This window comes from Pan troglodytes, chromosome X (genome assembly GCF_028858775.2).
Source record: "Pan troglodytes isolate AG18354 chromosome X, NHGRI_mPanTro3-v2.0_pri, whole genome shotgun sequence".
Classification (NCBI taxonomy): Eukaryota; Metazoa; Chordata; class Mammalia; order Primates; family Hominidae; genus Pan; species Pan troglodytes.
In genome coordinates, this window is record NC_072421.2 from 149,061,850 (window position 1) to 149,087,519 (window position 25,670).

The 25,670-nt window shown below is 39.1% G+C and overlaps 1 protein-coding gene across 4 annotated transcripts in view; it reads left to right on the forward strand.

Moving 5' to 3' along the window:
- The window catches only part of PASD1 (PAS domain containing repressor 1), a 113,762-nt gene that overhangs the window by 12,327 nt on the left and 75,765 nt on the right, over window positions 1-25,670 (forward strand). The window lies entirely within an intron of this gene.

Below are 25,670 nucleotides of genomic sequence, written 5' to 3' on the forward strand. Positions count from 1 at the left end.
CGAGGTCTCTCTCTCTCTGTCACCCAGGCTGGAGTGCAGTGGCATAATCATGGCTCACTACAGCCTCGACTTCCAGGGCTCAAGCAATTATTCCACCTCAGCCTCCTCAGTAGCCAGTGAGTAGCTGGGACTACAGACATGTAGTGCCATGCCCAGCTAATTTATTTTTTATTTTTAAAATTATTTTTATTTTTATTTTTATTTTTATTTATTCTTTTGAGAGAGAGTCTCACCCTGTCACCCAAGCTGGAGTGCAGTGGCACAATCTTGGCTCACTGCAACCTCCACCTCCCAGGTTCAAGTGATTCTCCTGCCTCAGCCTCCCAAATAGCTGGGATTACAGGCACCTGCCACCATACCTAATTTTTTTTTTTTTTTTTGTATTTTTAGAAGGGATAGGGTTTCACCATGTTGGCCAGGCTGGTTTCGAACTCCTGACCTCAAGTGATCCGCCCCCCTCGGCTTCTCAAAGTGCTAGGATTACAGATGTGAGCCACGGCGCTCAGTCCTAATTTTTTAATTTTTTTGTAGAGACGGTGTCTCCCTGTATTCTCCAGGCTGGTCTTGAACTCCTGGGCTCAAGCGATCCTCCTGCCTCAGCCTCCAAAAGTGTTGGGATTGTAGGCGTGAGCCACCATGCCTGGCAATAAGCTGCATTTTAAAATAATAACACCTGAGTTAGTAATTCATACAATGCTCAGTCAGGCTTAAAGCATAGGCCAAGATGTAACATCATTCAAATAGTCAAAATCAACTCTTATCCTAGTGAATTGATTACATGTGAAATTGTGTAGCATCAATAATAAAAATATCTGTTTATGGATGTTCTTGATTTTCACCAATGACAACTACAGATTTAAAGTGCAAATCATATTTTATCTTGAGATTCTACTTGATCACTTTAAATGTAGCACTCTTCTAATTTCCCTCAGAGAATTATAAAATCAAGTGAAGGAAAGAAGACGTCTTAGTTTTGATAAATTGGTGATTGTAGATCAATAAGAAGTGTGTGTGTGTATGTGTGTGTGTGTGCGCACGTGTGTATGTGTACTCAGTTGTAGAACAGTTGCAAACAGAAATGAACTTTAATGTTAATTTTCACCAACTACTGTAATTTTATGTTTATATAGATATTATATGATTGTATTCTCTCAAAACATAGCATATATTTATTGCCATAAATGTAATTTGTTTTTTACATGATTTGCCATAAATGTAATTTGATACTTCTGTAATTAAAAAGTAAATAGATATAGAAAATAGATTTATAAATCTTAAGATATAACAATTAGAGCTCATTCTCACCCAACTCTTTCAAATGGGGCGTTTTTCCAGCTATGCGGCTCGTCAATTCTGTAAATATATTTTTTGAAATTACATGAGACAGCCCAGTGCAGTGGTTGTGCACCTGTAGTCTTAGTTATACAGGAGGCTTAGGTGGGAGGATTGCTTGAACCGAGGAATTATTAATAGAAGCCAGCCTGGGCAATATAGTGAGACCTCGTCTTGAAAGAGAGAGAGAGAGAGTGAGAGAATGAGATTTTCATTTCTGTTATGCTAAGTTGCTCATTTAATAAAAAATTCTCAATAGAAACACAAATTATCCTTGCACAGCCTTGAAATTCCATTTTGAGACCATTTCCTTAGTATAGGAATTCTACTGTGGTGGTACATACAGTGAACAGATTTTACCTTGTTTCTGTCTTCAAAGTTATTTCAATGGCAGGGATTAATAGCATATTAATTTATGGCTCATACTGTTTGCCTGAAGGAGACTTATCTTACACAGATAATTCTGACAGAGACATATACCATAATGCACAGTCATTGCAATTGTTTTGTAAAAGAGAGGTTAGGTGAGAGTCTTTATTTATTTATTTATGAGATGAAGTCTTGCTCTGTTGCCCAGGCTGGAGTGCAGTGGTGCGATCTTGACTCACCAAAACCTCCACCTCCCGGGTTCAAGTGATTCTCCTGCCTCAGCCTCCCGAGTAGCTGGGACTACAGGCATCTGCCACCACGCCCAGCTAATTTTTTTTTTGTATTTTTAGTAGAGACGGGGTTTCACTGTGTTAGCCAGGATGGTCTCGATCTCCTGACCTCGTGATCTGCCCGCCTCAGCCTCCCAAAGTGCTGTGATTATAGGCGTGAGCCACTGCGCCCGGCCCTGAGAGTCCTTTATTCTTCAAGTTGTTTCCCAGGTATTTGGGCAGGCTATGCTGGGGACCTTTATGGGAGCACTTTGAACTGCAACCAGTAAACCAGTTAAAAAGGATCTCTGCTATTACCACATTCATCTTTCCCTGGACCATTCGTAAACCTTGGAGGGGATCCTAAGACTAGTATTTTTGTCACAGAGACCATTCAATATTTGTTAGGCTTTCAAAGTTTCCATTTTGTCATGTATAAGCCAAAATGCATGCATAGGTGTTTGAGGATAGAAAGTAAAACAAGACAAAGACACACTGAAGTCATTTTGGAGATTCTCTGTGCTCCTAGATCTATTAAAAGTGCTGAGATGTCTTGTGTCAAGAAATCTGCTTCAGTGTATTTAACCAGCATTTTTCAAATGTTCTCCGCTAAGGAACACTTGATGCCTATTTTTATTTTTGCTTAATCCTGTTAACATCTTTTGGTATTTGTGTTCTGCAGGACCAGTGACCTTTAGGAAAGTTGTTGTTACCTGTATGATACCATTTTATATATATGATCAATGGTATTTGGCTCAGCTATATTGAATTCCCCAGGAATAATATTGACCAGCTATTTCTGGGCAAGAAGACCATCAGCTAATTGCAGTGTCAAACTTCTTATGACAACTGGTCATGAATGCTTTTGTGCCAAATTCTCTGATGTGTTGACTAAGGCTCTGGCAGGTTTGAAGACATCAAAAACTCCTGAGGTATCTCCAGTAGATTCAAAAACTGGCCTTGCAGGCTTAAGAACTTTCTCTGCTGCAGAGACAACAGAAACAAGCCTAACTCCCCAAATCCAGAATGAATCTGTTGACTCAGTCCCCTCTGATCTTAGATGCTGTTGCATGGGGATGACATTTGCCAGAGATTTCTCCCCTCTCCCTCTCCTCTGAGTGGCTTTGAGATGGTGGGTTTTGATAACTGAGTTCACCTCGTTGGAGAGAAAGTGTGGACACCAGCATCACAACTGTGGTGAACAAAAAGGCTCCTCCCCTTCCAAGGAAGCTGGGAAGGTGGATTGCTTCACTGAAGAGTTAAAGAAAAGAGTTTTAGAATATATTATTTGATTTTTTTTCTTTTTTCAGGATCATCTGTTGGGCACTTAAGTCACAGACCAACTCCCATTCCATGTTTCTGAGAACCCGTCCTTTAAAATACTGCAGAAAAATGGGTTTGCCTGTAGTTTGACAAATTAACTTTTCTTTAAGGAAACAGTAAAATGTGATTTTCCCATTCAGCAAAACTTAGAAATTCTTTGCATCAAATTTCAGTGAGTTTTATTTTTAGTGTATATGATTGGAATTCTGTTTAATACATAATTTTGAAAAGTCAGCATCTGTTTATATTGTATATAAGATAGATCCAGTGTGGACAATGTCATATAAAATGTTAATCTTACAAGCCGGTAAAGGCTTCAAGTTTAACTTAAGCCTGTTACTAACTTTGCAAAATTTTTTAATAAGGTGAGTGACTAGAAAAACCCTAGTTTCTATAGATTTTAATAAACTCAAGTGAGGAAATATATATAAAATGAAGTTTTACCCTTACATGAGTAATAATAGAAGTTTTAAACTGTTATGCAGATCTGTAGAATCCAAGTCAAAGGATAAGTTGTTCTTCAGCTTTTGTAAGGAGCAAAGGAATAACTGTAAGAAGCTTAAAAGCTGTAGACATTTTAGGGAAAGAGGCATAGTGAAATGGACATGAGAGTAATGTACTCTTGACTCAATTTTAACTTTTTAAGCAATCATTTGCAAACCCCAATGCTTTAACTAATATTAAAACATGATTATTTCATTCATTTATTTATTCATTGAATAAAAATTATTGGGAGAAAGTGAAGATGGGAGGTGTGGAGGAGATGTGCAGGAAAGAAAGAGCCTCTATTCTGGGTTGTTGGAGGCTGTCATTTAGTACTTCATATTATTTTTCTTGTTAGACAAGATTACACATGTTGGATTGCCTCAGTGGATTGAAATGGAAATTCTATTGAAATATAATGGGTGAAAATAGTTTTTCTTCTATAATGGTTTACTCTCTTTATCTCAGTAGCAGTGCAGTCTGTTTTCTCTGTGAGTCTAAGAATGACAGCCCGAACTTTTCATTAGCCAGGGAACCCTGAACTTCACTCTAGCAGAGTTCAGGGCATTTAAGAAAAAGTATGATTACTTTAACCTAGGCACTTCCCTGCTGTCCATAACACCAGATGCTGACCCTCTGTGCTTCTGTTTCTGTATTCCATCTGTGCTCTTCATTTTTATTTCTCCCTCTTAGCTTCCAGAACACTTTACGTATAACTTTTTAATGGAATTTATAAATTTTGACCTTGTATTCTAGTTATCTATTTACAAGTCTGATCTCCAAAGAGCAGAACAAATTGGCTTCATCTCTTTATTCTCCAGAGTCAGCCACAGAGTCCACACTTAGAAAATGTCTATAAAATGAATTAATGTTAAATGAATAAGTGGAATTTTATTTACAGAGGACTCTTCCGGAAAGATGTGTTACATGATGTGTGTTATCTTTAGTTCCACAAACGAGTCTCTACTTTTTATATAAAAGCTATCTGGTAAAGAGAACCAGGATATTAGAATATGGGATTTTCTCCTCTTGACCTTTTCCTTCGAACATGCTCCCTTTACATCTTTTGTTTTTTCTTTTTTTTTTTTTTTGGTGGAAGTAGTCTATATATTATTTTGGATAGTGATTACAGTTGTCAGAATTCATGAGACTGAAAATATGTGTGTTGTATATTGTTATATCTCAATTAAAATATTTTAGAAAATGTAATACAATATAAACATACAATACAATAAATACAATAATATAATACAATACAGTAAACATAATGATATATGTCTCTCTTGATATGGAAAGACGTTCATGGTATAATGTTAAGTAAATTAACTTGGTTAAAAACTCTGGCTACCATAACCCTTTGTGCATATATATCAAGGTAGTGAGTTTTTAAATTTTATTCTTTAATGTCTTTCACATTTTTCAACTTATTTTGAATGAGTATTTTACCAATAAAGTATTGTTTACTATACAGTGAAAGATTTAAAGTACATCCCCTGCTTATTAAAACTTTGCAGAAATTATTGAACCATATGAGAAATTTATTTTTATTTCTATTAAATTACGAGGCTGCCAGATCACTTGAGGTCAGGAGTTCAAGACTAGCCTGGCCAACATGGCGAAACCCCATCTCCACAAAAAATACAAAAATTAGCTGGGTGTGGTGGCACATGCCTGTAATCCCAGCTACTCGGGAGGCTGAGGCACAAGAACTGCTTGAACCTGGGAGGCGGAGGTGGCAGCGAGCCAAGACTGCACCACTGCACTCCAGCCTAGGCAACAGAGTAAAGCTCTGTCTCAAAAAAAAAAAAAGTAACAGAACTGTAGCTTAAAAATAGTCATGAAAATTTATTTAAAAATGTCTTGGGGCCAAGTGCAGTGGCTCACACCTATAATCCCTGTGCTTTGGGAGACCAATGCAGGAGGATCACCTCAGGCCAGGGGTTTGAGGACCAGCCTGGGAAATATAGTAAAACCTATCTCTACAAAATTATAAAAATTAGCTAGGCATGGTGGCATGCACCTGTAGGTCCTAGCTACTCAGGAGTCTGAGGTAGAGTATCACTTGAGCCCGGAGTTTGAGGTTGCAGTGAGCTATGATAGCACCACTGCACTCCAGCCTGAGTGACAAAGACCCTGTCTCTAAAATTAATTAATTAATTTAATTTAATGGAAATACATCTTTTCTTATAGATGAACTATCAGTTACATGTTTTGAGTTTCTCATTCTTCATTTTTGGTAAATTCTCTGGTTGATTTCTTTTGGAGAGGAACCCATATTAGAACTTGGGGACAAAATGATGAAAAAGGAGAGAGGAAAAGAGCAGGATACAGGAATAAAGTGTCCACTAATGAACCCTAGAAAGAGAGGCCATGAACAGCCAGCTCTGTCAACTCAATTTTGCATAGCTCTCAGTTCAATGAGTAGCTGAAATAGATAGGATAGAGTTACAGTGTGTGAAGAGCAGACAGGAAAATTTCTCTAGGAGGTGTTCAGGGGCAATATTCCCAATAATATGTCCTTGAATCTTTTTTTTTTCTTTTTTGAGAAGGAGTCTCGCTCTGTTGCCCAGGCTGGAGTGCAGTGGCACGATCTCAGCTCACTGCAACCTCCGCCTCCCGGGTTCAAGTAATTCACCTGCCTCAGCCTCCCGAATAGCTGGGATTACAGGTGTGTGTCACCACGCCCAGCTAATTTTTTGTATTTTTAGTAGAGACGGGGTTTCACCGTGTTAGCCGGGGTGGTCTCTCTCCTGACCTCGTGATCCACCACCTTGGCCTTCCAAAGTGCTGGGATTACAGGCTTGAGCCACTGCACCTGGCCCCCCCTTTTTTTTGAGACAAAGTCTCACTCTGTCACCTAGGCTGGAGTACAGTGAGTGGCACAATCATGGCTCCCTGCAGCCTTGACCTCCCGGGCTCAAGTGATCCTCCTGCCTCAGCCTCCTGAGTAGCTGGGACTACAGACCTGTACCACCATGCCTGGCCTGTCTTTGGATCTTGAGTGTATCTAAGAGTATAAGCCTTGGTTCAGTGTCATGGTCCACTCAGATATGACAGCAACAAACACCCAAAGGGGCTTTAGGAGAGCTCTAGGTGGGAGAGAGATGTAGCAGGGGCCTAGAACTCAAATACTGGAGGGGGAAGTGATGAGGCAAGGATGGAATGCACTTCAAGATTCTTACCTCCTCCGAAGCCTAAAATGCTGCTGCACTTGAGCTTTGATACTGTCTAGAGGTTTGAAGTGCACTGGACTGTCACTCCTTGCTATAGACCAGGAATTCTCAAATATTCGAATCCCGTGTCTTAGTAATCACTGTCAAGGGACTGAGCTCTTAACATGATGGAAACCAAACTCTCTCTCCTATTTTTTTTTTTCAACGAACAACACTGATGTGTTTACAGACACTTTGTCAGCATAGTTATGATTTTTTGTGAGTTTCAAGAGCAAGATCAATTGCTGAAAAGTTATTGGACGTAAATGTAATTGCTACAGAACATCAAAGTAATTTGTTGATAGGCAAGGGAACCAGAATTGGGAGAAATGTGGGATGTTCGTGCTTAGTCCTAGTGAGCTGAAGGTCACAGATGGAAATTGGGGGTGGGTGTAAGGAGGGTGGTTAGGAAACAACACGTGACACTTGCAGATGGGCAAGAGTGTTGAAAAAGGGCCAATGCTAAGTAATGAAAAGGCAGTACACTACAGCAAGTGAGTGCTCAGGCACTGCCATGGACTCTCAGGATGGCCTTGGGAAAGTTAGCAAAAATATTTGGAACCTATTTTCCTCATGTGTAAAATGGGGAACATAATGCCTGGGATGTGTAGTAAGTGTTTAATAAATATCACTTAATGTTATTACTATCTTTAATTATTCTAAAATCTTACACTTTTCTACTGCTATAAATCTAAATTCACTAACTATGGTTGCATTTGAGCCCCATTCCAAGGGAGGCTTATTGCTTAAATATAAAAGTAACATGAGGATGGTTTCATCTCCAAGGAACTCTTATAACAAGGGACCTGAAGACGGATTCCCTGTCAAGTCCCAGCGTAGTTTTTTTGTGTGTGTGCTTTGGAAGAAGAATGATAGTAACATACTCTTCATAATTAATTTAAAAACTGGCAATATTTTTCAGTTCTACCTGTCTTTTAGATTTCACAGACTGTTTTAATCTTGATGAAATCCTTTCTAATTGTGGAGTTATAATGATTGACTTCAATGCCTCTCCTTATTGACTGTGAACTTTGTGAGGACAGAGACTGTGGCATCTTCATCTCTGGATTCTCACACTTGGTATTGCTAAGGCTGGCTCGGAGTATGCACTTTGTGAATGTATTGGGAATAAATGCAGTACTTCAGCTTTTTGACTTAAGGTGCTTTCATGTGTCCCAGTCCTAGAAGAATTCATGCTAAGTCTAAGGGAAATCAAAAGAAGATCTAAAAGAGATAAAAATTTACTGATAGTTCTATCAGTTCTCAGCTAGATTTTTATAAGATGTCAATTTGGAGAAGAGTATGAATTTAATGGATTAATAGAACATCAAGGTTGGTATATAGGCACATTCCTAGTGAGCAGAAGGTCACAAATGGATGGAAATTGTGACATAGCTAGAAATGTAAGGACCATTAACAATAACTTTGGAATTCCCCTCTGAATCCCACAGTAGACCACTCTCATTGGGAAATGAAGGCTAGCCTTTGAAATAGAGATTGAAGAAATCAATCAGGGAAAGATAGCACCAGAGAATACATCCAGAAGAAAAGCAGAAGCTTTTCTTTTCTTCATATCAGGGGTTTATTGCTTCCTATACAGATTGATTTCTGTGTTTAATATTAGGACATGCTTTGGGAATAATGAAAAACATTAAGTTCTACAGGCTGATTGAATTCCACTTAAAATCTTACAATTCGTGTTTGTCACCTGGATATCTATAGGTCTTATTCACTAGGTTTTATTGTCCAGCTACTGTAACTAGCCGTGATAATGTGAACATTTGAGTAGCAGACTTCAGATTAATTTTCCTTTTTCAGGAAGTAAAGTCCTGCAAGGATGTCTTGTTCTTTTACTGGAAATCAAAGGGATGATGAACTTTCCTTTGCCTATTGGGGGTGGAGGTAGCCCTGGACAGTTATAGATAGTGTGAGACAGCACTTTAACCACTAGATGCAAGAAACTTGGAATTGATTTGTCTTGTAAATGCTTCCACAGGCCATTACCCATTCTCTAACCCTTTGAAACATCCTTAGACATGATGGGGTTAGTAAACCTCACACAGAATTCACTATGGAAATTAAATATGCTGGATTTCTCTGGAATTATTTATTCTGTAAAATCCTAGGACTCCTAGGGACCACATCTCTTTGATTTTGGTATTCTAAATTCTCATTTCCTCTATTTTGTCATCTCATTATATAGGACCATATTCTGTCACTGCACTTTGCAAAGAGAAGGGTGAGCTGTTAAGGAAACATAGTTTGTACCAAGTTTTCTATATCATCTTTTGTACTTACATACGTTTAATTTGATTGAACAAATACCCAATGCTTTGTGTCTGTGGTGCACAGTTCTAGATGTTTTAGGATATAGAAAATGGAATAAGCCTTCCCTGACCTGAGGAAGCTTACATTCTAGTGGAAGAATAAGAAAAATGCACATAAAGGGCAAGGTTTAGTAGGGGTAATCCAGGAAGACTTCTTGGAAACAGTAGCATAGGTATATAAGGAAATCCAGTGTACTTTTTAACTCTTATACCAGACTCTCTGGATTCAAATCTTTGATCTACTACTTACTAGCTGGTTGATCTTGGGCTACCTTTCTGTGACTCAGTTTTTTCATCTATAAAGTGAAGATAACATCAGATCATACCTCAAAAAGATCTGAGAATCAAATAAATTACTTGCTGCAGAGGGCTTCAAGCAGGGCCTTTCCAGTAGTCTGGGATAATGGGGGACCCAGGGGAGGGCTTTAAGTGGAAGGACAGATCAAGTCAGTGTATAAGATCATATTGGCCGCTGGTTGAGGATGGACTAGAGGGGGCAAAAATGGAGACCATGGAGGAAGAGGTGGTTGCAGGAATTGAGGTGAAAGGGCCTGAGCTTGAGGCCTGGCATTGAGGATTGATAGGAGCAGGCAAGTGTGAGCGATAGTACAGAGATGGGATCCAAGGACAGACAGGCTATGGATGCTGGTCAGATGGGCCCAAACCAGGGCAGAGAAGGAAGAGATGTTATGAAAATTGACTTGGCAACCATCATTTGCAAGAATAGATTGATGATATTCATGCTTGAGTATTTTGTCATATAACTGGGATTTTCTCTGCTAATATCCAGGTAAATATGAACACCTGGCTTTCTACTCCTTTCAGAGGATTGTTATACAATAAATGTAGAAATTTAATTCTACCGAATTTTTGTTGTTTCAACCAAGGAAGGAGAATGTTGCATTCTGTTGATAAATAAGGGAGGGAAATTAACAAACATTTAATTACCTGCCTGATACTGATCAGCAGAATTCTTACATGGCTTAGGGATTCTGGAGGAAAGGGTTGTGGGAAGGGCACTCAGTTTGACCATGGAAGAGGAAGCAGATTGCTTTGGGGCTTCATGTACAACCCAGGAAAATGCTGGAGGACAGGATGTAGAAGACTGCATCTGAGAGGGTAGCTAGAGAGCTTTCCTGGGCAAGAGTGAATGTGAAGGCTGTTACAAAAGCTTAGGTGGTGTTGTCCAGAGAATGTAGTGGTTATAAACTGAATTCTAAAGTTTCCCACTTATTCATATACTCACTTTCACATCAGTTGGGCCTCCAAAATAGTTTAGAGAGCTTTTAGAGTAATCACTTCAGAGTTTAGTAAGAGAGAAAGAAAGTGGGTAGTGTAGCAAGAGAGAGAAAGATCACCTTCCTTGAGAGTTGAAAAGCACTACAGAGGAGATGGTGAAGCAAATGTTTACAGACTGATTTTCCAGTGCTGTCAGGTACTAGCTATGTAACTTCAGACAAGCTACTTAAACTCTGAGTCTCAGTACCCTCATGTGGGAAATGGGAGTAATAGCACCTATCGAACAGGGCTGTTGTAAGGATTAAATGGTGACTGGTGAAATACACAGGACCTAGTATGTATGTAGTAATCTCAGTAAATGTTGGTTATTTTGGCTCTACCTCTGCTGCCACTGCCCTACTTCAAGGCCCCAACCTCTCCCAGCTGAACTCCCTGGGTCTTCTAACTGAAGTGCTTCTCAAAGGTTAGTGTGCATAGACATGGCTTAGAGAACTTGATGCCGTGATGATTCTGATTGTAAATGTCCGGGGCATCCCTAGAACTTGCCATCTTCTGTGAAGCTTCTAGTTCGGTATTGATTACTCTCTTGCCCCTTGCCCTGAATCAGTGGATTTATACAGGTGCCAGTCTTCCCCACAAGCCTGTGTACTGCCAGGGTGTGGCAGGGACAGGGGTTGAATTGCTGAGATTTCAGAACTGGCAGGAGCACAGAAGGGTTTTATGGACTTAATTGGAATAAGACTGGGATTAATCGTTTAATGGATTGCTGATCTGTTTTAGAGCCTGCAGAAATTTTTGCTGGACCATCTAGAAACTTGAAATATTCTGCCGGAATGTTCAGGGATGCCAGAAATCTTCTGTTTCTTTAGTATTCCTTATTGTCTCAGACTAAGAGAACATGGCATATGAATTCCCAAAAGGGGGAAATCAGTAAGAAATAAATACCCTTTTAAATCTGACTTTGTTTCTTTACAGATCTGGGTTTGCCTTTTTTTTTTTTTGTACCTATCTTTTAGGAACAGGATTAGGATTAGCTGGGTGAGAGGAGGTGTTCAGCAAACTTTGACTGACCATTTGCATTTTTACAGGTAAGACTCAGCGTTCCCTCATTCATTTATTCATCCACCAAACATTTATTCAACATGGGTTTTCTACCAGGCACAGTTTAGGGTGCTAGGAATATAATAAGTGACAAAATTGGCCTGACCCTGTTCTCAGAAGGGGCCACAAAATATGCACCTGTGCTCAGAATGCGAGCTTTGGTCTAGGAAAGACTGGGCATTTTTCCTATGCAGGTATGTGTGTATGTGTGTGTGCGTGCTTCCGTGGAATTGAATTCATTTTCTTCATTGCTTGGATTCCCTCACAACGTTGCTCAGGTCAGGGTCTATGCTTGTGCAGTGAGAGCTTACTGAAAGAACTAAGGTTAGAGAAAAGCACAGCCAGTCAGTAGGGATACCTCAAAAACACCAGGATGCCTGATTCTGTTCCTGGATCTCTTTTGGAGCATGACTTTGCCACCTGCCTTTCCTGGCGTATTGTGTGGTGTATGGCATGCATATTACGTAATCCAGGGTAGATTAATTTACATTCTTGATTTTATCCGTTGGAAAGTTATATTCCCTTAAGATGGATGAGTAACTGATAAAATATTGTCTTATGAGTTGTAATTTTTGAAGGAATTTTGATTGAAAATAAATTGGAAATTTCCACTGACTTGGTTGATATGTTTATATCATACACATTTAACATCATTACTGTCTACTTGAGAATTGTAAATATTTCATTCTTTCTCACTGATTAAATGCCTTTAATAAACCTTATATGAGAAGAGAAGATGACTTCACTCACATTGATGAAATGTGCCGTAATGCATTTTCCCCTATAAACTTAAAACAAATTCCTGGAACCATATTGAGATTTGAAAGACCATTTTCCTTTGCTTGAGCAATTGTTTATAAAGAGTGTGTACGTGTCTCTCTCTATAGAAAGACAGAGTTGATCCCTGATAGTGCGCAGCAATTTTTATAACTACAAATATATGATGTGATTATCGTCCACAATAGCATTTTCAATACTTTGAGGTTTTTACTTTAAAATAAACAAATATTGTAACCAAAGTAATTTCCAAAGATGTATTAGTCTCTGCATTCTGCTTTTCTTCTGACCTTCTCTGGTTTTCTTTAAAATTCCATGTAAACATTTTAAATGATGTTTACATGAGTCAAACACTTTCTGGCCATTACTGCACTGGGAGGCCACAGAGTTTTCCTTCTCTCTGTCAGTCTGGCTAAGCTGACTGACAGACTGGGTGAGGGAGGACAGACTGATCTGCAGAGCACATTTCTGGGTGCTGCTGAAATAGTACTCATTCTGACAAATCGCTGATTAGGCCTGCCAGGAACTGCCTGTGATTTAGGCAACCCCACAGAGATTCCTGGGTTCTAGAGCACTAACTAGTTAACTTTAACCTCTTCAGATGTGGAAGAGTGAGGATATGTTCTCTCTTAGTCTCTCTTTATGAAAGATAGAATATTGTTCATGATCATACTTTTTGCACCATTAGAAATTACTGCTAACATTTTCAACTTAATTCTGCTCAATTAGGCCCAGAAACTCCAATCCTTGCATTGCTCTTTCTCTGGGACTTTTAATACACCTGCCCATTGCCTGCTGAAGATTCATTCCAGCCACTTGGCTTCTCTACTTTTTTTCTCAGTGAGCTTTCCCCGCATCCCTGCCCCAACTTCTTCACTTAGTCAATCTTTACATCACAGTTCTACACGTCAAGTACTGTGGCTAATATTCTTAGTGTCTCTTGTTCTCCTTGGTGCTCAGAAACACTCGGAGCAAGGACTGATCTGATCACCCCCTTTCCCCATTCCTACATGTGGGCTGCTGTGTGTTATTGGGGACAATGTCACTTCTGCGCAGATCATTACCACTACAGAGTTATCCTCTTCTGCCACATGTTGCACATTACGTGGGCATACATTAGGTGCCATGATACCCTGACTCTGCACCTAGACCTGAGACAGCACTTATTCATGACATGTTAGACTTACCTGGTAGGCCCACTGCATGGAGATTGGTCTCCACACAGTTCTCTCATTGTTGCAACAACAGGTGATGTGAAGAAACCTCTCTGTATTGCCAAATTTTTGCCATCACTGCCCCCTCTGAGAAGACTGCATCCTTCTCACAGTCTTTTAGATTTTATACTGCTATTAACAATCTCTAATGAAAGCCATAATTTATTGGGTGGTTGCTATGAGTCAGTCATAGTGCTAGCCACTTCATATACATTAACTTAATTCTCATAAAAACCTTGGCATGTAGGTATTATAACCCCCATTTTAAAGTTGAGATAATTGAGACTCACAGAAGTTAAGGACCAAAGGTCACACATCTACAAACAGGTAGAGAGTTGGGATTTAAACCCAGGTCCAATTGATTCCAGAGCCCAGTCTCTTCACTCTTCAACACTGGTGTCCACATTGTTTTTGAGAGGAGTTTCTTAATTCTGAATGGCACACATACTAATTGTAACAAACTTTAAAAATATAAAAAAAATTTACTTGCTCATTGTTCTATCACTAAAAGACACCTTGTGAATGCTTTGCTTTTATTTCTCATTCTGTTTTATACACAATATTGCATTTGATCATTTGCTTAACATGATTGGGTTCATATAGCACATACAATCCTGTAACCTTTTCCAGACAACATTATAAGAAGTATTTTTCATAATACAGATTCTCTGAAAACATGCTTTTCACTAGCCTCTGCATTGATTACAAAACATGAAAAATCTACTGGGGAGTGTCACAAATGAGATATTCCATGAAATAAGAAATGTAATCTGGGGTGGGAGGATAAAGGGAGCTTGGACTCCTAGTCCTGGGCAAATGTTACTCTATTTGAAAATGAAGAATGCCACAAATATAGACATTTCACATGGAACTGCACTAAAATTCAACTTTAAAAGGCAGAACAGGCTAAGGTGGATGAGTACAAGTTATTTATCTGAATTTGTGAAGGATTTGTTGGAAAGGACATCAGCCCTGAGATATGTAAGTAAACTCATGAATTACAGTGCTTTAGTCTTTATTTTAAACTCTTTCCTAGTCCCCTAGGTTTGCATTCAGAAAGTCATGATCTTGCAATTCTTGCTCCTCAGCCTGGTTTCTCTCCTTCCACGGCTGTCAGGTGTAGTAAAAGTTTGGCATTGTAAAGTAGTCCATGGATGGTGGAAGATTTAATACCTTGAAACTAACCCCATAGTAAATGGGTCCTGGACTCATCCTCAGGACATGTTCCACTTTCACTTTTTATTTTTATTTTTACTTTTATTTGAGATGGTCTCACTCTGTCGCCCAGGCTGGAGTGCAGTGGTGCCATGTCATCTCACTGCAACCTCTGCCTCCCAGGCTCAAGTGATCCTCCCACCTCAGCCTCCACAGTAGCTGGGTCTACAGGTGCGCACCATCATGCCCAGCTTATTTCTTATATTTTCACCATGTTGCCCAGGCTGGTCTTGAACTCCTGGGCTCAAGCTATCCTCCTGCCTTGACCTCCCAAAGTGCTGGGATTGCAGGTGTGAGCCACTGCACCCAGCCAGGACATGCTTCACTTTGATTCTAATTCAGGATTACAACTTTAGTGTCATTTAGTCCTGAAATATTTGTTCTGGGAGATATGGCACATGACATGTATGTCACATAGGTCCCAGATAGAACTCCTGCAACATGTTTCAGGAACATTAGCAACAGGAGCCCAGATTTTGATCAGTAAGTCACTTGTCTCTAGAAAAGGTTGGTATTGCTGTGCAGCTTGAGCTGTAAGTCTGATATTTGGGTCTTGGAAGTTTTGAGACTGAGAGAGTTAGACTGAGGATTCTTTTGACTGTGGGCCTTATCCCAATTAGACACTGATACATCTATATTATCATAGTAGTCATGCCGGAAAGTATATATCTAAGTGATTCTCAACTACAGAGAGCCAATGATGAATTAAATCCACCTATTCAGTGTGTTTTCTTGTAAACTAAAACAAATATCTATGTATGTATAGATGTGTGTGTACACACACATCTATCATACGTTTTTCCAGAAAATTAAAAATGGATGAGAACAACACTCCCCACAAAACCTCTTAGAAGAAATGTTTGCAAGTGTGACCCTCCTGACCTTTATATTATACTTCAGTAATACAATTTGATGGGATTTTAGATTATTTCCCATTGATTTTGGAAAAATGTACTTATGTAAACAGCTATTTCCAACCAATTAATTATTATTTTGCATAGGAGGGCTGACTATTCTTGGCCTGAGAGCTTTTAATTAGCCTTACTCTTTTTCAATCTTTCCATGTTCTTTCACCAACATAAGTTTCTGAATCTGTTGTTTTAGAATGAATTACTGAGTGGAGAAGGTGCAAAGTCCATTAGCAGTTAGGTGTTTGAGCCTACCTTGCCCAGTAGGTAAGGAGAGTGGTCAGGTGTTTATCTGGATTTTGAGTGTGTGCTCTGTGTGAAGCTGTGTGCTGTTGGAGGTATCAAAGATATGTAAAGCATGGCTCCTGTCTTCAAAGAACTTGTAAACAAATTTTGTTGCCCCAAAACACAGAAAGGGCTATATTAAACACACACACATACTCTCTCTCTCTCTTTTTTTATCTCTTTCCATGGTAAAACTTCAAAATTTTAATGCCTCTTTTATCATAAATGAAATTTCAGTTTATGTTGTCTCTTCTCTGCTATATGTATGTGTTTACCATTATTGATTAGCCTGAATACAGTAGCTTTATAATAAGCTTTGATGTCTAGTAGGCACACCCTTTATATTGCTGTTGTTCTTCAAAGTTATTGTAGATATTTTGGCCCTTTACTTTCCACAGGAATTTTGTAATTAACTTGTGAAGTTACATAGAAAAACAAAGCAAAGCAAAACAAAAAAACTTACTGGTCTGATCAGAATTATGTTAATTTGTACATTAGTTGAGAAGATCTGATAAATTGATGATATTGAGACATCCCTTACACAGACTTCGCATTGTCACTGCATTTATTTTATGTGATTCAATAGAGCCTTATTATTTCTAGTGTAGTATTTCTGTGCATTTTTGTTAAATTAGCTACTAAGCACTGTATAGTTTCCTTTCTATATGAAGGAACCTATAAATGTTATTTAAGAACATGAAAAACGGGTTTGAATAATTGTAGAGAGAGAACTTTTCTTGATGGAAATATATACCATAAAGATGTATAAATGTAATTTTAATAAATTACAATTAGATTATTGAAGCTTTTGGAATTTAAAATTAATTTTTATAGTAAATCATTTTGAAATATTTTCCAATTTTCTTTGGGGTTTCTTCTTTGACCCACAGATTGTTTAGAAGTATGACATTTAACTTCCAAATATTTGAGGGGTTTCCAGATATTTGTGTGTTTAGTATTACTAATTTAATCCTGTTGTGGTCAGAGAACAAAATCTGTGTGATTTTAATGCTTTAAATTTATTGAAACAGTAGATGTTGAATCTTATTGAATGTTCCATATACAGTGGAAGATAACGTACGTTCCATAGCTGCCTGGATGTGGTGTTCTGTAAATATTATTGCTGGTAATGTTAAGTCTTCGATATCCTTACTTATTTTCTCTTTATTTATTCTATTGATTACTAAGGGGAGTATTTAAATTACCAACTCTTAATTGTGGATTTATTTATTTCTTCTTTCATTTATGTCCGTTTTTACTTCACTGTAAAGCTTTGTAGTTAGATGTAAACATATTTAGGGTTGTTAAGTTTTCTTGATTGACTTCCTTTATCATTATGAAATGTCCCTTCTTTTCCCTAGTGATATATTAATCCTAGAGTCTACTTTGTATAATATTAATATAGTCACCCAAATCTTTTATTATTAGGGCTGAGTGGTATATATGTTTTTATCCCACTTTTTTGTAGTTGTTTATTTTTTTATTTTATTTTTTAAAATTTTATTATTATACTCTAAGTTCTAGGGTACATGTGCACAATGTGCAGGTTTGATATATAGGTATACATGTGTCATATTGGTTTGCTGCACCCATCAACTCGTCATTTACATTAGGTATTTCTCCTAATGCTATCCCTCCCCCAACCCCCCACACCTGACAGGCCCCAGTGTGTGATATTCCCTGCCCTGTGTCCAAGTGTTCTCGTTGTTTGATTCCCACCTATGAGTGAGAACATGCGGTGTATGGTTTTCTGTCCTTGTGATAGTTTGCTGAGAATGATGGTTCCCAGCTTCTTCCATGTCCCCGCAAAGGACATGAACCCATCCTTTTTTATGGCTGCATACTATTCCATGGCGTATATGTGCCACATTTTCTGAATCCAGTCTATCATTGATGGACATTTGGGTTGGTTCCCAGTCTTTGCTATTGTGAATAGTGCTGCAATAAACATATGTGTGCATGTGTCTTTATAGTAGCATGATTTATAATCCTTTGGGTATATACCCAGTAATGGGATTGCTGGGTCAAATGGTATTTCTGGTTCTAGATCCTTGAGGAATCATCACACTGTCTTCCACAGTGGTTAATCCCACTTTTAACCTGTGTCTTTATAATTAAATTGAGTTTCTTATAGACTATACATATAGTTTGGTCTTGCTTTTTAAAAATCTAATCAACAATCCTAAACTACATTTGTGTGTTTAGTCCATTGATAATTTATATTATTATTATTATTATTATTTTGAGACGGAGTCTCACTCTGTCACCAGGCTGGGATGCAGTGGCATGGTCTCGGCTCACTGCAATCTCAGCCTCCTGGATTCACGCCATTCTCCTGCCTCAGCCTCCTGAGCAGCTGGGACTACAGGTGCCCACCACCACACCTGGCCAATTTTTTGTATTTTTAGTAGAGACCGGGTTTCACTGTGTTAGCCAGGATGGTCTCGATCTCCTGACCTCATGATCCACCCACCTCAGCCTCCCAAAGTGCTAGGATTACAGGCGTGAGCCACCGTGCCCGGCTGATAATTTATATTATTATGAGTATGTTTTGATTTAAGTCTACCATCTTACTATATGTTTTTTGTTTGTCCTATTTGATTGCTGTTTCCATTGTCTTCTTTTTTCTGCTTTCTTTTGGATTAAATGAGCTTTTAATTAGTATTCCATTTTATATCTTTTTTGATTTATAATCTATATCTGTGCCTTTTATTTGTTGTCTAGGCAGTTTGTCATATACATCTTTAATTTATTACAGTCTGCCTTTTATTTGTTGTCTAGGCAGTTTGTCATATACATCTTTAATTTATTACAGTCTGCCATGGATTAATATTGTGCCACTTCATGTATAATGTAAGAAGCTTACAATAGCAGATTTCTATTTTCCACCCTCCCGTCCTTTGTGCTATCATTGTCACGGGTTTTACTTCAGCATATATTATAAACTCTAGAATATTTTGCTTTTACATCAATTATCTTTTAAAGAAATAAATTAAAGAAGAGAAACATTCTTTTATATTTATGAACATATATATTCTTGCCAGTGCTTTTCATTCCTTTGTGTAGATCTGAGATTCCACCTGGGATCATTTTCCTTCTACCTGAAGTACTTCCTTTAATATTTCTATTAAAGCTGGTATGCTTCTCATTGACTTCTTTCAGATTTTGTTCACCTGAAAATATCTTTAGTTTTCTCAAAGGGTGTATTTTTGCTGGATGTAGAATTCTAGGTTGATTTTCCACCCCCCTCTTCCCAGCACTTTAAAGATGTTTCATTGTCTTTTGGTTTGAGTTGTTCTGATGGGAAGCCAGAGAGAAAACATTATTTTTCCTCCTGTATTAAATGTATCTTTTATTTCTGTTTGTTTTTAAGATTTCTGTTTAAAATTGGTTTTCAGCAATTTGTTTTAGTTTTTCTTTGTGTTTATTTTATTGGGTTCACCAATATTCTTGGATATATGAGTTTATATTTTTCATCCAGTATGGCAAAAAAATTGGTAATTATTTTTCCAAAAAATATTTTTGCCTCCCTCTTCTGGGAATCTAGTTACTTATATTTTAGATTGCCTGATACCATCCCCCACTGAGAGAGACTCTGCTCCTTTTCCTGTACCCTGGCTGGATACAACTCAAATGTCTTCCACCTAGGCATGAACTGTGGTGGTTATTTAGTTTTGTATTCATACCATTTGTTCTCTCCCTGGTAGTTTTGATCTTTGACTGGTCTTGTAGAATGTCACCTTGCAGGCCGGGCGCAGTGGCTCACGCCTGTAATCCCAGGACTTTGGGAGGCTGAGGCGGGCGGATCACAAGGTCAGGAGATGGAGACCATCCTGGCTAACATGGTGAAACCCCGTCTCTACTAAAAATACAAAAAAAAAAAAAAATGTACCCGGCGTTGTGGCAGGCCCCTGTAGTCCCGGCTACTCGGGAAGTTGAGGCAGGAGAATGGCATGAACCCGGGAGGCAGAGCTTGCAGTGAGCCGAGATCGTGCCACTGTACTCCAGCCCTGGCGACAGAGTGAGACTCTGTCTCAAAAAAAACAACAAAAAACAAAAAACATGTGTGCAGATTTCTGGAACTCTTTTTCCCCCAGAGCTCCCTTCTTTCTGATACTCTGCTCCACAAATTGTAACCATCTTTCTTGGTTTTCTGAACTCTTATGTCTGTTTCCTAAAACTTAATGAGACCACTTTATTCTGGTTGAGATCCTTCTCCCTCAATCATGGTCTGGAAGTGCCCTCAGGTAGAAATCTGGGATTTCTGTGGAGCTCTTCTCATTTTTGCTCTTATCTCAAAGATCACAGGCATGTGCTACCTGCTTTCCAGTGTCTTAGAACAGGCATTTCCTATAATTTGTCCAGTTTCCTAATTGTTCATGGCAGGGGGACTGTTCCCACATCAGTTATTCTAGAGTGATAAGCAGCAATCCTGTCTTAGTCTGTTTTCTGTTGTTATAACAGAATACCTGAGACTGGGTAATTTATAAAGAAAAAGGGTTTATTTAACTCAAGGTTCTGCAGGATGAGAAGTTCAAGGGGATGGCCCTAGCTTCTGGCAAGGGATTTTGCGCTACATCACAACATGGCAGAGAAAGTCTAAGGGGAAGGGGACATGTGCAAAACATGAGGCAAGCAGGAGGAGGAACTTAAGCTTCTAACAACCGAGTCTCTCAGAAATTAATCCATTCCCCTGAGAAGTAATCCTGTATCAAGAGAGTGAGAACTCACTACCAGGAGAATGGCACCAAGCCATTCATAACCTAAACCTTCTCACTAGGCTCCACCTTCCAGCATTGCCTCTTTTTAAGGATCAAATTTCAACATGAATTTTGGTGGAGACAGGAAACCACAACCAAGCCATAGCAGACCTCTGTAACTTTTTGTTGCTATTGTATGTTTTAAAAATATTTCCTAGTTTTGGTTGCTGGTATGTAGGAACAAATTAATTTTTAAATATTAATCTTGTACACAGCAACCTTGCTGGACTATTTTATTTCTAATAATTTGCAGAATTTCTTAGGTTTTCTATGTAGATAATCAGAGTGTTCATGAATGCAGACAGTTTTATTTTTCCTTTCCAATAATTATCCATTTTATTTACTTTTCTTGCCTTAAGGCATTGGTTAGCACCTTTAGCACTGTGTTAAGTGTTTTAGCAACCACTCTTTTTTTTCCTGAAGCTAAAAAATTCCTTTAATGTTCTACCTTTAGGAGGTTTGTGTGTTTCTGGTTGACATATTTTATCAGGTTAAGGAACTTCCTGTCTATTCCTAGTCTGTTAAGAATATTTTCAAAAATCATATGTGTGTATTAAATTACATCAAATGTGTTTTTCTGAATCTACTGAGATGATCACATGCTTTTTCTCTTTTTAACTGGGATGTTGAATTATGTATTTTTTCTAATGTGAAAGTATCCTGATATTTCTGGATTAACTCCACTTTCTTAATACCCTGCTGGTTTGGGTTTTTACAATTTATTTAGAACTTTTTCATATGGATCATAAACAAAACTGACATAAAATTTCTCTTTTTGATGCTGCCTTTCTCTGGTTTGGTATGAAGAATATACTAGCATTATAAAATAGATTGGGTAATTTCTCTTTTTATGTGTTTTCTAGTGTAATCTGCATGGGATAGGAGATACCTATCAGTTCTCTAAATGTTTAGAAGCATCCATTTGCGAAATCATCAGGTTTTGTTTAAATTTGTTTAGGTTATTTTCTGTGGATGGATTTTTAACTACCAAATTTATTTATTTAGATTTGTAGAGTTTATTCAGGTTTTCTTTGGATCCTTAAATAGGTTTGGGTAAAATTCATTTTCCAAGGCAGTATCCCATTTTATCTGTTTCTCTGTTTTCAAATTTATGGGTATAAAGTTGATCATACTGCTTTTTACTATGTTGTATTTATAATATGCCCTTTCATTCCAAAATGTGTCCTCTCCCATGTTTCTTGATTAATCTTGTATAACAATGCTTTATTTATTTCACTACTTTTTATTTTAAGAAAGCATTTTAAGATTTCTGTTTTATCTTTATTTTTATTGCATTATTTTCTGGTCCTATCTATTATTTTCTTCTCCTTTCTTTAGCTTTACTTTTATTTTTAAATTATTTTGTTTACTAATTTATTAATTTTGTTTGTTTGTTTGTTTGTATGAAATGGAGTCTCACTCAGTCGCCTAGGCTGGAGTGCAGTGGTGCGATCTCAGCTCACTGCAATCTCTGCCTCCCAGGTTCAAGCAATTCTCCTGCCTCAGCCTCCAGAGTAGCTGGGATTATAGGTGCCTGCCACCACGCCCAGCTAAGTTTTGTATTTTAGTAGAGAGAGGGTTTTACCATGTTGCCGAGGCTAGTCTCGAACTCCTGACTTCAGGTAATCTGCCCGCCTCGGCCTCCCAAAGTGCTGAGATTACAGGCGTGAGCCACTGCGCCCGGCCAACTTACTAATTTTGTTTACTAACTTGTTTACTAGTTTTTGTTTACTTTTTTTCCGAATAGGCATTTAAGACTAAAAGCTTTGGTACGACTTTAGCTGCATTTTACTTTAATATATTTGTAATATGTGGTATACTTGTAATACTTTAGTTCTGAGTATTTTCTGCTTTTCAGAGCTATTTAGGAAGTTTTGTTATTTTGAATGTTCAAATTGATCAGGTTTTGTATTGTCTTTTTATTATTGATTTCTAATTTAATTGTATTTGGGCCAGAAAATATGGTCTATATGATAATATTCTTTGGTATGTATTGATCTTTTTTATGGCTTAGAATGGCTTAGCTGTTTTTTGTGCTCTGAGATTTCACTGTGATATTTCTAGGTGTGGTTTTATTTTGATTTATCCAGATTAGGTCACATTTTCCATTCTGGAAAATTTAAAATTATCTCCTTACTGCTCATCTCCCCTTGCTATTATGCCCATCTGGAACCCCTCTTAGATATATACTGTGCCTTCCCATTTTGTCCTTCATGTCTCATAACCTCTTGTTTCATATTTTCTAACCCATTTCTCCTACTGTATGGCAAGTTTCCTCATAGCTCTGTTCCACTTACTAATTTCCCTATCTGATGTTTCACATTGTTCAATCCATCTTTTAAAAATTAGTTTCATTGAATATATCTATTTATATAATTTCTAATTCATCTTTGTCCACATCTATTTGAAGTTCTTGGGGGATTCATACTGTTGGGGTATGTGTGTCCCTTATTTTGGGGATTGATAGATTATTATTATTATTATTTATTGATCATTCTTGGGTGTTTCTTGGAGAGGGGGATTTGGCAGGGTCATAGGACAATAGAGGAGGGAAGGTCAGCAGATAAACACGTGAACAAAGGTCTCTGGTTTTCCTAGGCAGAGGGCCCTGCCGCCTTCCGCAGTGTTTGTGTCCCTGGGTACTTGAGATTAGGGAGTGGTGATGACTCTTAACCAGTATGCTGCCTTCAAGCATCTGTTTAACAAAGCACATCTTGCACCGCCCTTAATCCATTTAACCCTTAGTGGACACAGCATATGTTTCAGAGAGCATGGGGTTGGGGGTAAGGTTATAGATTAACAGCATCCCAAGGCAGAAGAATTTTTCTTAGTACAGAACAAAATGGAGTCTCCTATGTCTACTTCTTTCTACACAGACACAGTAACAATCTGATCTCTCTTTCTTTTCCCCACATTTCCCCCTTTTCTATTCGACAAAACCGCCATCGTCATCATGGCCCGTTCTCAATGAGCTGTTGGGTACACCTCCCAGATGGGGCGGCGGCCGGGCAGAGGGGCTCCTCACTTCCCAGACGGGGCAGCAGGGCAGAGGCGCCCCCCACTTCCCAGACGGGGCGGCTGCCGGGCGGAGGGGCTCCTCACTTTTCAGATGGGGCGGCCGGTCAGAGACGCTCCTCACCTCCCAGACGGGGTGGTGGCGGGGCAGAGACACTCCTCAGTTCCCAGACGGGGTCGTGGCCGGGCAGAGGCGCTCCTCACATCTCAGATGGGGCGGACGGGCAGAGGCGCTCCCCACATCCCAGACGATGGGCGGCCGGGCAGAGATGCTCCTCACCTCCTAGACGGGATGACGGCTGGGAAGAGGCGCTCCTCACTTCCCAGACTGGGCGGCCGGGCAGAGGGCCTCCTCACATCCCAGACGATGGGCAGCCAGGCAGAGATGCTCCTCACTTCCTAGATGGGGTGGCGGCCGGGCAGAGGCTGAAATCTTGGCACTTTGGGAGGCCAAGGCAGGCGGCTGGGAGGTGGAGGTTGTAGTGAGCCGAGATCACGCCACTGCACACCAGCCTAGGCAACATTGAGCACTGAGTGAGCGAGACTCCGTTTGCAATCCCGGCACCTCGGGAGGCCGAGGCTGGCAGATCACTCGAGGTCAGGAGCTGGAGACCAGCCCGGCCAACAAGGCGAAACCCCGTCTCCACCAAAAAATACGAAAACCAGTCAGGCGTGGCGGCGTGCGCCTGCAATCCCAGGCACTCGGCAGGCTGAGGCAGGAGAATCAGTCAGGGAGGTTGCAGTGAGTCGAGATGGTGGCAGTACAGTCCAGCCTCGGCTCGGCATCAGAGGGAGACCGTGCAAAGAGGGAGACGAGGGAGAGGGAGAGGGAGACCGTGCAAAGAGGGAGACGGGAGCGAGAGAGGGGGAGGGGGAGGGGGAGAGATTATTTCCTTATGTATTTTCTAATTTTGAATGGTGAGCTCATCTTCAACAGTGCCTTATTTGTGGAAATTCTGTGGAATCTGTCTTTAGAAAGTATGTCTCCAGAAGAGGTTTGTCTTTCCTTTTTCTGGAACCCCAAGGTTGATTCAGTATGGTGGTGTCTTTTCTCCTGTACCCAGAGAACATACTGAGACAGACAAGCTTCCTGTTTTCTTCTTTTGTTGGTAGGAGGATTTTTTTTTTCAATGTAATGTTAGCCTCTGGGAGTCCTGGCTACATGTAGGGAGAGGTGGTGAGTTTTAATTCCACTTTGCTGTTTGGGTTATTTTTTATCCAATTTTTCTTTTCAATGTAATGTTAGCCTCTGGGAGTTCTGGCTCTACATAGGGAGAGGTGGTGATTTTTAGTTTCACTTCCCTGTTCAGGTTATTTTTTATCTAGGAGAGCATTAACACCAAGCACGGGTTCATATTTTGTGCTCAGTACCTTTCCAGTGTTTGACTCCCTGAACTTTCCCTTACTTAGAGAACATTTAAAGGATGTTTGCTATATTTTAATCACTTTTTTGTAACACATATGTATTGGGATGCCATTGACATATACCTTGAGGCTTTGGCCTTGAGGTGATGTGTGAGTCTAATTGTACAGCTCAAAGCAGAGGACTTCAGTGATTTCAGGGCTATTGTTTTATATGTCAAGGATTTCTGTGAACATCAACAATAATGCAAATTTTTCCCTTTTGTGGCATGTACACGCTTGGCATGAAGCTTTCAAACTGCATCTGTCTTCATTTCCTTAAATTTTCTCAAAGTTAGTGAAAGTTAAATGAATTTAAGGGTATGGAATTAAAACATAAATTAAGGGTATGGAATTAAAATACAAATATTTGGGGTTTTTTTTGGTTAAGTGGTGTAACCACAGAATGTTTTTGTAACTTTTACAAATATATTCATTTG